The sequence below is a fragment of the Sciurus carolinensis genome, chromosome 12, assembly GCF_902686445.1.
Source record: "Sciurus carolinensis chromosome 12, mSciCar1.2, whole genome shotgun sequence".
NCBI classification, from domain to species: domain Eukaryota; kingdom Metazoa; phylum Chordata; class Mammalia; order Rodentia; family Sciuridae; genus Sciurus; species Sciurus carolinensis.
Window position 1 is genome coordinate 62,216,493 of NC_062224.1, and position 17,108 is coordinate 62,233,600.

Sequence of the window (17,108 nt, forward strand, 5' to 3'; positions counted from 1 at the left end):
ACTATATGGAGGAACTAACTCAGATGCCATCCATTTTTTTCCCCAAATTTATTGAGGTGTATTTTGTACATTTACTCATTTCATGTGTATAATTCAATGAATTTTTGGTAAATTTACCAAATTGCTAAGAATATTTGTGTATAAGTAGGTATCCTGTGAATATTGTCATACTTGCTTTATAGATGAGACAATGAGCATCATAGACATCATGTAAGTCACCCACGGGCATGCAACTGCCATATTTCTTCAGGCTTAGGAAGCATGTTCCCCCCCGACACACACATTTTCATGCTTCTTAATCCAGGATGCATCTTACACTCAATGGCCTATCATAGCTTATTTTGAAGTATTCTTCCCTCCTTAGTGGTACATAAATAACAGTATATTTATAATCAAAGCCATCTTCCCTTCAATGAAATATGTAATTAAAGTGTAATTATGGTATAGGCCTCCGTTATGGTTTATCTTTGTGTTAGTCAGGATTCTGGTTGCAAGTGACAGATATTATGGTTTGGATCTTAAATGTCTCCCAAAGGTTCATGTGTGGAAGACTTGTTACCCGGCTGATGGTTTTGTTGGGAAGTAATGGAACCTTTAGGAGGTGGGGCCTATTGGAAGGAAGTTAGGTCATTGAGGGCAGGCCCTCCAAGTGAATATTGGGCCCCTGGTCTTCTTGTCTTTGTTTTTGCTTCCCAGACACCAAGAGGTGAGCAGCCTCCTCTGCCACATGCTGCCTCTACCATGATGCACTGCCTCACCCGCAAGCCCAAAAGCAACTCAGCCAATCAAGAACTAAAACCTTTGAATCAATGAGCCAAAATGAATATTTCCTTCTTTTATTGCATCAGGTATTTTGTCACAGTAATGGAAAGCTGACTAATACAGTAGAATCCTAGAAATAGGTTATTGGATTGGAGAAAGAGTTTCAGAGACTCTGAAAGTGGGACTCAACAGTATTAGGCTTCTGTCCATCTTTTATCTCTGCTCATCTTGACCAGTCAGGCTCTCTTCCTCCAGAGGCAACCCTAGCTTATAATTCCAGAAATAAGAGAACCCAAGTCAGTGCTACTTGGGAGACTGAGGTAGGAGAATCACAAATTCCCAGCCTGGGTGACTTAGCAAGACCCTGTCTCAAAATGAAAATAAAAAAGGACTGGGGATCTAACTCAGTGGTAGAGTGCCCTTGGCTTCAATTTCCCAGTGCCTCAAAAAAATAATAAAGAAATAAATAAATCTCCTGGTTTGTTCCTTCTGTTGTGAGGTGATATTCTAAAGAGGTTAATTATACCTCTAAAAACTGTTGTTTGAAGGACTTAATAAAGCAATAAAATATGCATGTAATATACTAGGTGTAATTATGTTTAAACTTCTCATCAAGTAAAGATTTGTTTGCAGACAGATTTTTAATAGAAACATGAAAAAGCTTTTAGGAGACTAAACCTGTGAATTTGCCATATTGAGTTTAGCACTGACTTTAAACTGTATAATATCTCTTCTGCATCCTCCCAAAAGATCTAGGACTACCCTATCTTCACCCCTTCCTTTGATTTCTCTTTGTCTGAATAGCCCCTTCCCCCTTTCTACCTAACCAAATCTTACCAATTATTTAACATCACTATCTCAACAGGAGTCTTTTTAAATAGCTTCAGGTGAAGGGACTCCCTTTTTTTGGATTCCCACAGCCCCTTGCTAAGGCCAGTTATATGGCACCCATCAGACATGATCTTATGGCAGCATAATTTCCTGAGCATTAGGTTTTTCCTCTCTGCGTTTTCATTTTCCTATTTTAGGTAATTTTGTGACCTTACCTCAGGAAGGTTAAGTCATAGGAGTTGATACAAAAACATCCCATATCATTTGGGTAAAGATTAAGTGACTAGGGGCTGGGGATATAGCTCAGTTGGTAGAGTGCTTGCCTTGCAAGCACAAGGCCCTGGTTTCAATCCCCAGCACCGCAAAAAAAAAAAAAAAAAAAAAAAAAAAAAAAAAAAAGTCTCCCTAAATGAGAAGACCATGCTGATGACAAAGTGACTGGAAGACAAAGTGGCTGACCTGAACTTGAACATCCAGACATCATTAAAGAAAAGAAAATAAGTAACCATGACCAGAATACATAGGAACTATGGAACAACAATAAGAGACCAAATTTAAGAATCACTGGATTAAAGAGGATTGTGAGATGCAGGCTAATGGAATTCATAAGCTCTTCAGGGAAATAATAAGAAATTTTATAAACTTTGAGAATGAGATGGACATCCAGCCGGGCACAGTGGCACACTCCTGTAACCCCAGCTGCTCAGGAGGTTGACTCAGTTGGATGGTGAGTTCAAGCCAGCCTCAGCAAAAGCGAGGTGCTAAGCAACTCAGTGAGATCCTGTCTCTAAATAAAATACAAAATAGGGCTGGGGATGTGGCTCAGGGGTCAGAGTGTCCCTGAGTTCAATCCCTGGTACCCTTAAAAAAAAAAAATAAAAGAGGGAGAGAGATAGATGGACATCCAGATACAGAAGACATCCAGAACCCCCAACAGGCAAGATAAAAAACAAACAAACAACCCCCAAAACTTCTCCACAACACATTATAATTAAAATGCCTAACATATAGAACAAGGATAGAAGTTTAAAAGCCTTAAGAGAAAAACATTATGTCACATTTAGAGTCAAGTCAATCAGAATTACTTCTAATTTCTTGGCACAAACTCAAAGAGATAGGAGGGCTTGGAATGATGTGTTCCAAGTCCTGAAATACTTCAATAACTGTCAACTAAGATTGCTATATCCAGTAAAGCTATCCTTCAGAATTGAATAAGAAATAAAATCCTTCCAAGATAAGCAGAAATTAAAAGAAAGCATGACTACTAAACTGGCACTACAGAAAATACTTAAAGAATACTCCACGCAGAAGAAACAAACCCCAAAGCTCACAAATGAACAAATATCATATGAAGAGTAACTAAACACATGAAAAACAGAACCAAATTCATTATAAATAACTAAAACATGTCTGAGTATGGTGGGACATGTCTGTAATCCTAGCAACTCAGAAGGCTGAGGCAGGAGGATTGCAAGTTCAAACCAGCCTCAGCAACTTATTGAGGCACTAAGTAACAAAAAGCCCCTGTCTTAAAATAATAAGTAAAAAGAACTGGGAATGTAGCTCAGAGGTTAAGCACCCCTTATACCAATAAATAATTAAACAAATAAAAATGGCAGGAATTAATAAATATCTCTGTATAATAGCATTGAATGTAAATGGTCTTTAACTTTTCAATTAAAAGACAAGGGCTGGCAGAATGTATTAAAAAACAAGACCCAACTATATGTTGTTTGCAAGAGACTCACTTTATAGGCAAAGACAACCAGAGGCTGAAAGTGAAAGGATGGAAATTGTTAAATCATACAAATGGATGTAAAACAAACAGGAGTAGGTATTGTTATATCTAGCAAAACAGATTTCAAGCCAAAATTAATCAGAAGAGACAAAGACAATCCAACAACAGCAAAATAACAATAGTAAGTATGCCTCAAACTTCAGTGCACCTAATTACATAAAACAGAACTACTTGTATTAAAGACTCAGGTAGACTCCAGTACAATAAGACTGGGTGATTTCGACACTCCTCTCTCACCAGAAGATAGGTTATCCAGACATAAACTCAGTAAATACTCTTTGGACTTAAAAAATATTATAAACCAAACAGACTTAAAGACATCTACAGAATATTTCATCCAACACCAGTTGAATACATTTTCTTTTCAGCGGTCCGTGAACCTTCTCCAAAATAGACTGTATTTTAGGCTACAAAGCAACTCTTAGTAAATGCAAAGTAATTAATATGATTCCTTTCTTCTTATCAGGTCAGAATTGAATAAAATCAACACCAAAAATACCCTGCAGAAACTGTATAAATGGCTGGGCATGGTGGCATATGCCTGTAATCCCAGCAGCTTGGGAGACTGAAGCAGGAGAATCATGAGTTCAAAGCCAGTCTTAGCAAATTAGCAAGGATATAAACAACTCAACAAGACCCTGACTAAATAAAATATGAAAAAGGGCTGAGGATGTGACTCAATGGTAAAGTTCCCCTGGGTTCAATACCCAGTAGCAAAAAAAAAAAAAAAAAGAAAGAAAAAAATAAAAAAATAAAAACAATACAAACATATAGAGATTGAACAATACCCTTTTGACTAATGAATGGGTGATAGACAAAAACAGAGGAGAAATTTAAAAATTCTTAGAACCAAACATAATAATGATATAACATTCCAGAACCCCTGGGACAGGGACACTATGAATGTAGTTCTAAGAGAATAGTTTATAGCTACAAGTGCCTACATAAGAAAATCAGAAAGATCCCAAATAAACCTAACAATACATCTCAAGTTCCTTGAAAAGGAAGAATAATTCCAAAACCAGTACGAGGAAGAAATCATTAAGTTCAGAACTAAAATCAATGAAATTGAAAATAAAAAAATAACACAAAGGATGAATAAAATGAAGAGTTGGTTCTTTGAAAAAATAAACAAAATTGATAAGCGCTTAGCCAAACTAACTAAAGGAAAAAGGGAATTAATAAAATTAGAGAGGAAAAAGGAGAAATCACCCCGGACATGACACAAATCCAGAAGATCATTAGGGACTATTTTGAAAACTTTTACTCCAATAAATTGGAAAACCTAGAAGAAATGCATACATTTCTAGACATACATGACCTTCCAAAACTAAACTCAAGATAACAGAAAACTTAAACAGACCAACAACTAGAAATACTATGGAAGAAGTAACAAAAAGTCTTCTAACAAAGGAAAGCCTGGGACCCGATGGATTCTCAGCTGAATTCTACCAGACCTTTAAAGAAGAACTAATGCCAATGCTCCTCAATTATTCCATGAAATAGAAAGGTATGGAATGCTTCCAAATTCATTCTATGAAGCTAGTATCACACTGATATCAAATCCAGATAAACATACATCAAGGAAAGAAAGCTACAGACCAATATCCCTGGTGAACTTAGATCCAAAAATAATTATTCTCCTCCTCTTCCTCCTCCTCCCCCTCCTCCTCTTCCTTTTTCTTTTTCTTCATACCAGTGATTGGACCCAGAGGCACTTCACTATTGAGACATATCCCCAGCCCTTTTTATTTTTTATTTTGAAGCTGGGTCTCTCTAAGTTGTTTAGGGCCTTGTTAAATTGCTGAGGCTGGCTTTGAACTTGCAATCCTCCTGCCTCAGCCTCTGGAGCTGCTTGAATTTTCAGGCATGCACCACTGCACCTAGCTAGATGTAAAAATTCTTAATAAAATATTGGCAAATCATATTCAATGGCATATTATGATCAAGTTGGCTTTAATCCCAGGGATGCAAGAATGGTTTAACATACACAAATCAATAAATGTAATTCATTATGTAAATAGAATTAAGGACAAAAATCACTTGGTTATCTTAATTGATACAGAGAAAGCCTTTGACAAAATTCAGTACCCATTCATGATAAAAATATTGAAGAAATTAAGGATAGAAGGAATCTACTCAACATCATATTGGCTATATACAACAAACCCAAAGCCAACATCATAATTAATAGGAAAACTGAGAGCACTTCTTTAAAATTCAGAAGACAAATCCACTCTCATCACTCCTATTCATTATAGTACTTTCAGAAGTTCTAGTCAAAACAATTAAGCAAAGGAAGGATACAAAAGGAATAAAAATAGGAAAGGAAGACTTCAAAGTATCACTAGTTGCAGAGGTATAGTCCTATGCTTAGACGATTCAAAAAGTTTCACCAAAATCCTGCTAGAGCTAATAAACGTAATCAGCAAAGTAGCAGGTTACAAACTCAACATACAAAAATCAATAGCTTTTCCACAAACCAATAATGAATCTGCTGAGAAAGAAATCAAGAAAACAATTCCATTCACAATAACCTCAAAAAAAGTAAAATACCTAGGAATAAATCTAACCAAGGAGGTGAAAGACCTCTACAACAAAAACTGTAGAAAATTGAAGAAAGAAATTATAGAAGACCTCAGAAGATGGAAAGACCTCCCACGTTCATGGATAGTCAGAATGAATATTGTTAAAATTGCCACGCTACCATAAACAATATACAGATTCAATGTAATCCCCATCAAAATACCAATGATAGTCTGTACAGAACTAGAAAAAGCAGTCTTAAAATTCATTTGAAAGAATTAAACACCCAGAATAGCCAAAGTAATTCTAAACCAAAAAAGCAATGCTGGGGCATCACAATACTTGAATTCAAATTATACTACAGAGTTATAGTAACAAAAACTGCATGATACTGGCTTAAAAACACATAGACCAATGGTACAGAATAGAAGACACAGAGAAAAACCTACAGAGATGCAGTCATCTGATCCCTGACAAAGATGCCAAAAAAATACACTGGGGAATAGACAACCTTTATTAAAAATTATGCTGGAAAAATTGGCTATCCATATGTGGAAGAATGAGACTACACCCTTATCTTTCACACTGCACAAAAATCAACTCAAAATGGATCAAAGACCTAGAAATTAACCTCAAAACTATATAATTCCTAGAAGAAAACATAGGTAAATATTCCAATATATAGGCACAGACAACATCTTTCTCAATAAACTCCCAAAACTTAGGAAATAATTCCAAGAGTTAATAAATGGAATGAAATAAAATTAAAAAGCTTCTGCACAGTAACGGAAACTATTAGGAATGTGAAGATAAAATCTACAGAATGGGAGAAAATCTTTGCTAGCTACTTTTCTGACAGAAGATTAATATCCAGAATATGTAAAGAACTCAAACAACATCAAAAATGAACAAACAAGCCAACGAAAAACTCAAATGACTCAATTATACGGGCACTTACGTGGGCAAATAAACACTTCCTAAAAGAAGAAATATATATGATCAGCAAATATATGAAACAGTGTTCAACATTGTTAGCAATTAGGGAAATGTAAGACAAAACTACACCAGGATTTCATCTCACTCCAGTCAGAATAGCAGCCATCAAGAATACAAGCGACAATAAATACTGGTGAGGATGTAGAGGGAAAGGTACGTTTTCACACTGTTAGTGGGATTGTAAATTAGTTCAACCACTAGGAAAATCAGTATGGAGGTTCCTCAAAAGACTAGGAATGGAACCATCATAAGACCTGTTATACTACTCCTCTGTATTTATCCTAAAGAATTGGTCATTATACTATAGCAATACAGTCGTACCCACGTTCATAATAGCACAATTCACAATAGCCAAACTATGGAACCAGCCTAGGTGTCCATCAACAGATGAATGGATAAAGAAAATGTGATATATGTACACAATGGAGTTTTATTCAGCAATAAATAAAAATGAATTTATGTAATTTGCAGGAAAATGAATAGAACTTGAGAATATTATAGCAAAATAAGCCAAACTCAGAAAGTCAAGAGTGGCATTTTTTCTGTCATATGTAAAAGCTAGAAAGGAAAAGAAAGATAGGGGGGTAAGGATCTCATGAAAATTGAAGGGAGATCAGTAGAGTAGAGGAGGGGGGCAGGGAGGAGGGAAGGGAAAGGGGAAATACATGGGAATGATATTGGTCAAATGTATGAGTATGTAACATGCATGCACATGTAACAACAAATTCCACCATTCTGTACTATAATGCACCAATAAAATATATGGGGAAAAGAACCCCAAAAAATAAATTGAGAGACATTAAAAAGAGGGAAAGGATTATGTGGCTGTAATAAAGACTCTGAAATGAAATCATTCCAACAAAATAGAAGTTTATTTTTCTCATACACCAATCCAGAGGTTGGCATCAAGGGTTTGAGATGGTTAAGCTGCTCTATTCTACATGGCTATCCAGGTGTTTTTCTACTCTGTTGTTCCGTCTCCTAGGATATTGCCCATGCCTGTAGGGTTACAGCTGAGACACTCTCTCATTTATGTTCCAGCCCATGAAAAAAGGAGAGTCCAGAAAAGAACATGGCTACTGTTTTGTGGTCAAAGCTTGAAAAGGGTATGTATTCCTTCCACTTGCATCTGATTATCTGGAATTACATTATATGAATGCATCTAGCTGCAAGGAAGCCTGGGAAATGTGGTCTCTATCTGGAGCAATGTGGGCTTATCTAATACTTGACTATAGAAGAAGGGGAGAAGATATTTTGAAGCACAACAAGCAGCTTATACACTTTTTTTCTTTTTCCTTTTAGTTTCCCCAAAGCCAGTGCAATTGAAGAGCTGGGAGCTCCAGGGACCAGGGAAAGGGAGACAATCTATAAGATTCAGAAGGGAAGAGAAAGACGGGAGAGAAGAGAAGTCCTTGTCCAGTAGTCTATTGTTGCATAATAAAACACCCCAAAACTTATTAGTATTAAAAATCAACAACCTATATTTGCTCCTAATTCCATTATTTAGGCAGCATTTGATGAGGAAAAAAACTGTCTCTGCTCCACTGAGCTTGGGCATCCCAAGATTGGGACCTGGAATCATCTGAGGTCTCAAGCAAGATATACCTGGTTGATGCTTATAGATTTTCTCCTGTGACCTCCTAGGAGCTTTATAATTTTGTGTTTTGCATTTAGGTCCACGATCCATCTGTGTCTGGATTCAATTTTCACTTGTGATCCAGTCATTTGAGGACAAACTGTTTGTTTGTTTTGTTTTTTGGGTGCTGGGGATCGAACCCAGGGCCTTGTGCTTGCAAGGCAAGCACTCTACCGACTGAGCTATCTCCCCAGCCCCTGAGGACAAACTGTTGAAAAGCATAAATTTATTTTTGAATTACATACAATAAAAATTGACTTTTGGGAGGGGTATTAAAACTTCTGAAAGTTTTAGCATATGTACAGATTCTTGTAACCTCCCCACAAACAACTCTTTCACCCTCAAAGTTCCCTTTGTAGCTGAACTCTCTCCCAAATCTCTAACCCTTGGCAACCACCTTGAGAATTGGAGACCAGAGGCCGCTTGCTGGACGTCAGACTGCCCTGTGACTTCCATGCTGTAAGGAAGTCAAGCTTCATGGAGAGGTCATGGGTAGGCACTCTTCTGACTGCCTCAGTCTTCTGATTTCTAGTTTTCCCAGCTCAGGTACTAGGTACGCAAGTGATGGAGGCTCAGATGATTCCAGCTCCCAGCAAAAGAGTCATTCCCAGTCTTTAGTCTTCCCAGATGAAGCCCAGACATCTTGTTCCTTTTCAAAACTTCTAATCCACAGAAGCTTTCAGTATTAAGAAAAAACACATTGGTTGATGCCACCAAGCTTGGGGTGGTTTATTACATAGCATTGGGTATAGGAGAACCTTACTTGTGGTCTCCTTTAGAGGACATTGTGGTTACTTCCTTTGTATACATTCTCCCTTCCACAGTATCTGCCCCAATTTTCATTTGGGTACCATTTGTGTTAGTCAGCTTTTCATTATTGTAACAAAATGCCTGAGAAATTTAAGAAGAGGAAATGTTTAGTTTTTGCTCACAGTTCAGAGATTTCAGTTCATTGGTTGGCCCTATTTCAATATATCATGACAGGGAGTGCATGGTGGAAGAAGCTGCTCATTTCATGGCAGCCAGGGAAGCAAAAAAAGGAAGAGAGGAATGTCCCACAGTCTCCTTCAAGGACTTGCTCCCAGTGGCCCTAAACCTCTTAAAGAGGCTCCACTTTTAACACATGGACTTTTGGGGTACATTCCAAATTCAAATTACAGCATCATTTTTCCTCAAGGTATAGTGTCAATTCTGCTCCATTCTAGTGGTTACTAGAGTCAGAAGCCTATTCAAATTCAAGGGGAGGGTAATCAGATTCTGGAGTGGCATTGTTCTACAAGTACAATTTAAATGGCAGGGCTGCTGTAATACCTTAGTAACAGCTGAAATTAAATTTCCTCCTAGCTTGATGGTCAAAGGATCAGAGTTCTTGAAAACTGACTGCAAGAAAAAAAATTAAGTTATGTCCTCTAGTATATTTGGACTTAACTGTGACAGTCTTGGTTTGCTGTTTTTGTTTTTTCCTTCCCTGGGGAGTGTTTTAAAAAGGGTGGGCCAGGTGCTACGAGGATTGGATGATTTAGGTAGCATTTGGATGAAAGTTGAGGGAGGGGTTGGTTTAATATGGGTTTGATTTGAGGATTGAACCTAAGACCTCGTGCATACTAAGCATGTGCCCTACCACTGAGCAACATCCACAGCCCTAGGATGAAAGTTTTTATTTTAAATCTTAAGTATTTGCTTTACTTAGATATAAGAAAACATATAATCAGCCTACCACAGATACCATTACTTAGGATGAAGCTGAATTTAATTAGTAAAAAATAGAAAATCTATTTAAACAACTACATTAAATAAATCATTTTGAGTGAACACTAGGGCAAGAGAATTCTCTGCAGCAAGTCCAGGCTGCAGTGCAAGCTGCTCTTTCACTTGGCCCTTATGATCCAGCAGCTCCAACAATATTCCAAGTGGATTTGGCAAAAGGGGAGCAAGCACCAGTAGGAGAGTCATGGCACAAGCCTACAGGAGTTGGGGGCAAATCTGTGGTCTGTTCCTGCAGACAACCATGGATCCATGGGTCATCCAGTGGCCATGCATGTGCTGGATGTGCTCTTACCCACCACACGGGATGGGGCACATGCAGTAGCTGGGTCTTATCACGTGGAAATGGTAAATGAGAGATTCAGCTTGAACAGGTACAGAGGGCCCCGAGTAAGCTGTGCAAGCAGGTGGCAGGGACTCTTTCCACAACACTTGCTTCATCACCTCTCTTCCTTTAGTCCTGGGACCTCATAGAACATTCTGTGGGATCAGCTGACTGAGGAGAAATAAATTTGTGCCTGATTTACAGATGGCTCTGCAGATGGCTGGCATCGACACAAAGTGGACAGCTGAAGCCTTACAGTCTCACTCCAGGGTAGGCCTGAAGAACAGTGGTAAAATAAGTCTTTCTATTGGGCAGAAATCAAGAGGCACATTTGTTTGTGCACTTTGTCTGGATCAAGAGATGGCCATAAGTAGAGATCTACATTGGCTCATTGTCAGGAATGTGGAAGGAATATCACCACAAGTTCTGGGGAAGGAGTATGTGGCTGGATCTCTTCAAGTGGGCGTGCAATGTGAAGTTATTTGTGTCCCATGTCAAAGCTCACTGTGTTCGTTAGCTTTCTGTTACTGTAAAAAGAGGAAAGCTCTTATTTGGCTTCAAGAGAGAAAAGGCTTATTTGGTTAAAGGTTTTGGAGGTTTCATCCATGGGCAGCTGGCCCTGTTGCTTTTGGGCTTGTGGGGAGGCAGCATTGGTGATATTGCATGATGGAGGAAGCCCTGACCTGTGGCAGGAAAGTAGGAGAGAGAGGAAGAGCCCAGCATCCCACAGTTCTCTTCAAGGGCATGTCCCCAGGGACCTAACACCTTTCACTAGGCCCCACCTCCTAGCCCCATCACCTCCCAATAACACCATGGACCAAGCCTTTAACACATGGGCCTTTGAGGGACACTTATCCAGACCATAGCACTACCCAAAGGGTGTCACAGCAAAAAACATCCTTAACAACTGGTAATATGACATATTCTATGGGGTCAATCAATCTCTTCTCCCAGTCACCCAGTGATGGCTCAACAGGCTCATGTAACAAAGTGGCCATCACAGCAAGGGTGGTGGCTACACGTGCTCAACAACATGGACTTCTCTTCACCAAGGTTCACTGGACCAGTTACTAACTGCCTAATCTGCCAACAGCAGAGACAAACATTGAGTCACCGTGGTTGCCCCATGGGCCACCTAGCCAGCCACCTAGTGGCAAATTGATTACACTGGATTGTTTCCATCATGAAAGGGGCAGATACTTGTCCTTTGTGAGTTGCATTATTCTTGATAGGGATTCGCCTTCCCTCACCATACTGTTGCTACCAGCATCACCGCATGGATCTACGGACTGCCTCCCTCACTGTCCTTATGCACAACACAGGTTCTGATCAAGGAAGTTGCTTCACATTAAAAGAACAGTAATAGCAGCTGGATGGTCATGGAATTAACAGGTTTAATTTCATACTTTATTATCCAGAAGCAGCTGATTTGATAGAAAGATGAAATTGTGGGTTGGGGATGTAACTCAGTGGTAGAGCATTTGCCAAGCAAGAGTAAGACCCTGGGTTCAATCCCCAGCATCGCCGAAAAAAAAGAAAAAAAAATGTTGTTAACTAGTAACTGAAAGAGAAAGAGTAAAAGGGAACTTTAAAAATTTTTTAAATTAAAAAATAAGCAGGATTTTTTTTTTTTGTATCAGGGATTGAACCCAGGGGTGCTTAATGTTAACATGAACCATATCCCCAGCCATTTTTTATTTTTTATTTTGAGACACAATCTCTCTAAGTTGCTTAGAGCCTTACTAAGTACTGAGGCTGGGCTCGAACTTGTGATCCTCTCTCGCCTCAGCCTCCTGAGTTGCTGAGATTACAGGCATGCACCACTGCATCCACATTAAATGGGAGCTTTAAGGTGTAGCTACTGCAGAAAGCAGCCACCATCTCTAGCACTGGGGGAACTAAAGAAACTAGGATTATTAAAGTTTAGAACTTGGAGGAGAAGCTCTGGAGCTGAAACAACACTCTGAGAAGGGCACGGTACTCAGCTGATTCTAGTGTCTCTGAACTTGGAAGAGGAGCTTTGTGAGTCTGGGACACAGACTTTTGGGAAGGAAGGCTCTAGGGAGATCTCAGGTGGAACCTAGCTGTAGTTCCCAAGAGTGGGTGTGTGCCTCTTTCCCAGGATATAGATTTTCCCTAGAGAAATTCTTCATCAACTCTGCTGATAATGGCTTAAAATGACCCTGTTAAAACTTCAAGGCTGTTAGGAAGGTGTAGTGGTACAGAGACTTGTAATCCCAGCAACTGGGAAGGCTGAGGCAGGAGAATTGCAAATTCGAGGACGTCCTCGACAATTTATAAGATCCTGTCTCAAAATGAACAAACAAAAAAATACATTCTAGGCAGCCGAGTGTGGTAGCCCACACCTATAGTCCTATCTTCTTGGCAGTCTGAGGTGGGAAGATCCCTTGATTCAGAGAGTTTGAGACCATCCTGGGCAACGTAGCAAGACCCAGATTAAAAACATCAAAAGCCTTCCGGGAAGGGCTGGGCGATGTTGCCTTCAAGGTGGGATTTGACCTTAGAGTGCCATCCACCAGGTCTTCTGGGACCCTCTGCCCTGCCAGTGGGAGAAACTGAACAGAACATTTCAAAGAAACCACTGTGAAAGGCCTGGAGAAGTGGCACAGACCTGTACTTTCAGCTACTTGGGAGGTTCACAGCTACAGGAAGATCACGTTTGACCAGTCTCAGTAAATCAGTGAGGTCCTAAGAAACTTAGTGAAACACTGTCACAAAATGAAAAAAAAAATTTTTTTAAAGGGTGGGGGTTGGCTAATGGTTTAATGGTAAAACGACCTTGGATTAAATCCCAGGTACCAAAAAGAAAAAGAAAAAAGAAACCCTTGGGAGAGACAGCCCCACTTCATGATTGCAGAGTCAGGACACAAATTGTTGAAAGTCATTTAAATACCATTTCACCTTTGGTGTTCCCAAGACCTGGCTCTTCCAGGGATTAGGAATTCCTATTCCACAGGGGCGGATCCTCAGAACAGATCACTTGGTGACAACCCCATATGACAAAGTAAAAGTAGACCCTGAAGCCCCACCATCTGTCTCTGGTCCTAAGTTGTGAAAGTCCTGCTCATCTTTGAGGTCATAGTGCCTGTTAACCTGGCAAACTGCTCCTTCCCCAAACCCTTTCCCCACAGCGCTAGAACCAGGACACAATCCCTGGCCTCCCTCTTATAAGCGTCCCCTTATGGACGTGCCTTCCCACAACTAGCATTCTCCACGTTCCTAGTCGGGTGTCTGGATGAAAAACAAACTTCAGGTAATAACAAGGCTTAAAATGGTCCTGTGAAAACTTCTGGGCTGCCGCCAGTGGTGAGCTTAGGCATGTAGTCCCAGCTAACCCAGGAGAGGAGGGAGGATCCCTTGATTCCAGGAATTTTGAGATCAGTCTGAGCAACACAACGGAGTCGTTTTACCACTAAACCATTCAAAACCACCACCACCACCTGCTGCCTTCAAGGTGGGATTTGTCCTTGGTGTGCCCTCCCCCAGACCTTCTGGGGCCCTACCCACAAGGCTAGTCAGATGTGAGCCTGTAACGGTGTTCTGATCCATTTCAACCAGGTCCAGGTGGTTTAAACCCAGGGAGTTTAAAGATTGCAGCCCACTCTCGCGGGGCCAAAGGGACCAGACCGCGGACAAAAGCGGGAGTTGGGAACTATTGCTCCCTTCAACCCTGGAAAGAATCAACGCAGTATTTCTCCGACTTAAATGGGTTCTCCGATCAAGTATTACATTCCTACCCACCCACTAGCGAGGCAGCCGAGCTTTATGTCCCAAGGGCCAAGCAGAAACCCTTTCTCAAGCTGTGTGGCACCTTCACAGTCGAAGCCCGGCTCACCCGCCGCAGGGAGCCGACCCCTCCCTGAGGGAAAGGAGTCTAAACCCCAAAGGCAGGAGGAGTTGCAAGGCCGCAAGCGTCGGCGGCCCAGGTAGGGGCGGCTGGGAAGTGCAGGATCCAGGGCGACCACACCAGAGTGCTGGCGGAGAGGGTGCTGCGGGTCTGGAACCCCAGGGAAGCAGGAGGCAGAGCCCGGGCAAGTGCTGAAGCGCGGAGGGGCGGGGTCCTGTGGGCGGGGCCGACTTCGGTGGGCGCGGCGTCCCCAGAGAGGCGGGGCCAGCGCGGGGCCAAGGCCTTGACTGCCCAGCTAGTGGTGCTTAAAGGCTCAGGGTTTTAGAAGGGTCACTCCCGCACCTGAGGACAGGGAGGGCGCGAGCCTAGGTCAGGAAGCGACTTCGGAAGCACAAAAATAGGAAGGGCCAGCTCCAGAGCCACGATAGCGGGACAGAGGGGGAGAGGATGGAGCTCGAGTGATATTGAGGACTGCCCTCCCCGACCTTTGGTCCATGCGATGAGTGGGATCCCGGGCAGAGAGGATCACGAGCTTCATTTCTGAGGCTCGGACAACGCCTACCTCCCCACCCCGGCTACCCCCGAGGAAAGGCAGGAAGAGGCAGCATTTCCCCATACCCTGATTTCTGAAACTGGGGGCAGCATTCCTCAGGAGGCGGTCCCTGGCTGCCCGCCTCGGCACTGAGAGCCAGAGTCGCCTGGGACCTGCAGGAAAGACCTGATGCGAGGCCATCTGCTGACCAGTCTGATGCCAGTGTGGTCACTTCGATTCTGCTGGCAGTGAAGCCACGAGTATTACACGCCATCAGGCTCCAACAGGCCCTGCAGCCCGCTAAACCCTGGCATGACATGCTTTGAGGATATGCTGGTGTCATCTTAGCTAAAATCCTGGCCACCTCTCTTCTCTCCTCCTCCCTCCCCTTCACACGGAATCAGAACTGCTTATTTCAGGTCCAAACGTGGTGAAAAGATGAACAAGTCACCTTTTTCAAGCGTTCTGTCATATAATCTCCATTTTTCTCCTTATTTTTACCTTGCCAGCACTACCTGTAAAACTATTGTTAATTTTTTTTACTTGACTCAAAATTTGAACTTAGAGCTTCTACCTGAAATCTCAGGTTTGCTTTGTGATGTTTATTTTACTAATTCATATGCAATATAAAAAGTCTTTTAAGTGTTTATTCATAAGCCACCTAAAATTACATGTTTCACCAGTGATGTTTTTTAAACTGAGGCTCATGGAGGTTAGTGTCCTGCTCATGGTCATGGCACAGACCTAGCTAGTTCTCCACCTTAAAGCAGACTTTGATGATTAGGAAAGAATGCAACTCAGAGGAGTGCAACAGGGCAATTCTGAGAAGCAGGAACCCAATCACACGGATCTGCACAAGACACTGAGGGTGCAGGCATGGGAAGGCAGGGATACTTGAGCCTCCAGTTCTCTCATCTGAAGTGGGGATGACAAAGGCTACCTCAAAGATCCCTGTGAGAAGTAAATGAGATAAAGCAGAAGTTTGGTACAGTGCTTGACTTGGCACACAGCAAGCACTCAGTCAACACTTACCCTTATAAAAGTTGGGTAACAGGTACTCTGAGGGCCATGCCTCTGGGTGGCTTCTTGGTTAGAACTTCTAAGATTCTACAAATTTCCCTTAGGCTACCGCTGTTACCAGTTTGGTGTCTATCTTTCCAGATCTTCCCTATGTATGCACACATAGTACTTGTGTATATACTGCCCCCCACCACACACGCATGTGGGCATGTGTGCGTGCACATGCAGGTGTGCACACTTACAAATTATTTGGGTGGTTAATGTTAAACTCATGGAAAAATGGTATATTTATTTCACAACTTGTTTTTAAAATTTAACAACAGAGTTTAGAACTCTTTATCAACATATATAGGTCTCTGCCTCATTCTTTTTAAATAATGTTGTATTTCTTAATATCATGCCATAAAATCTTATTTGGCCATTTCTCTACTCATACACATTTAGGTTCAAAGTTTTCAGTTTAACCAGTAGTGCTGGTTTATACACATGTGTGTGCTTGCACACACACACTTGCATATCTTTGTATTTCTAGGGGACAGTTTAGTAGAAGTCGAACAATATTAAACTATTTTCATATCATACCTCCTTTCAATTCTTTTATTTATTTATTTGGCACCAGGGATTGTACCCAGGGCCCCTTAACCACTGAGCCACATCTCCAGGCCTTTTTTGTATTTTATTTTAGAGACTGGGTCTTGCTGAGTGCTTAGAACCTTGCTAAATTACTGAGGCTGACTTGGAACTCCTGATCTTCCTGCCTCAGCCTCCCTAGCCACTTGGATTACAGGCATGTGCCACCACTCCCAGCCTTGATAGTCTTTTAATCCAACTGAAATTTGGAGGTATGAAATAATAATTATTCTAAGGAATAGTCCAATTATCTCATGTTCTAAAAGTTGAATAACTCACTCTTATCTGATGATTTTTAACACTATCTTTATCATATTTTAGATTCCCATATATTCTTTTCTTTTCTTTTTTAGTTGTAGGTGGACACAATACCTTTATTTATATGTGGTGCTGAGAATCGAACCCAGGGCCTTGGGCATG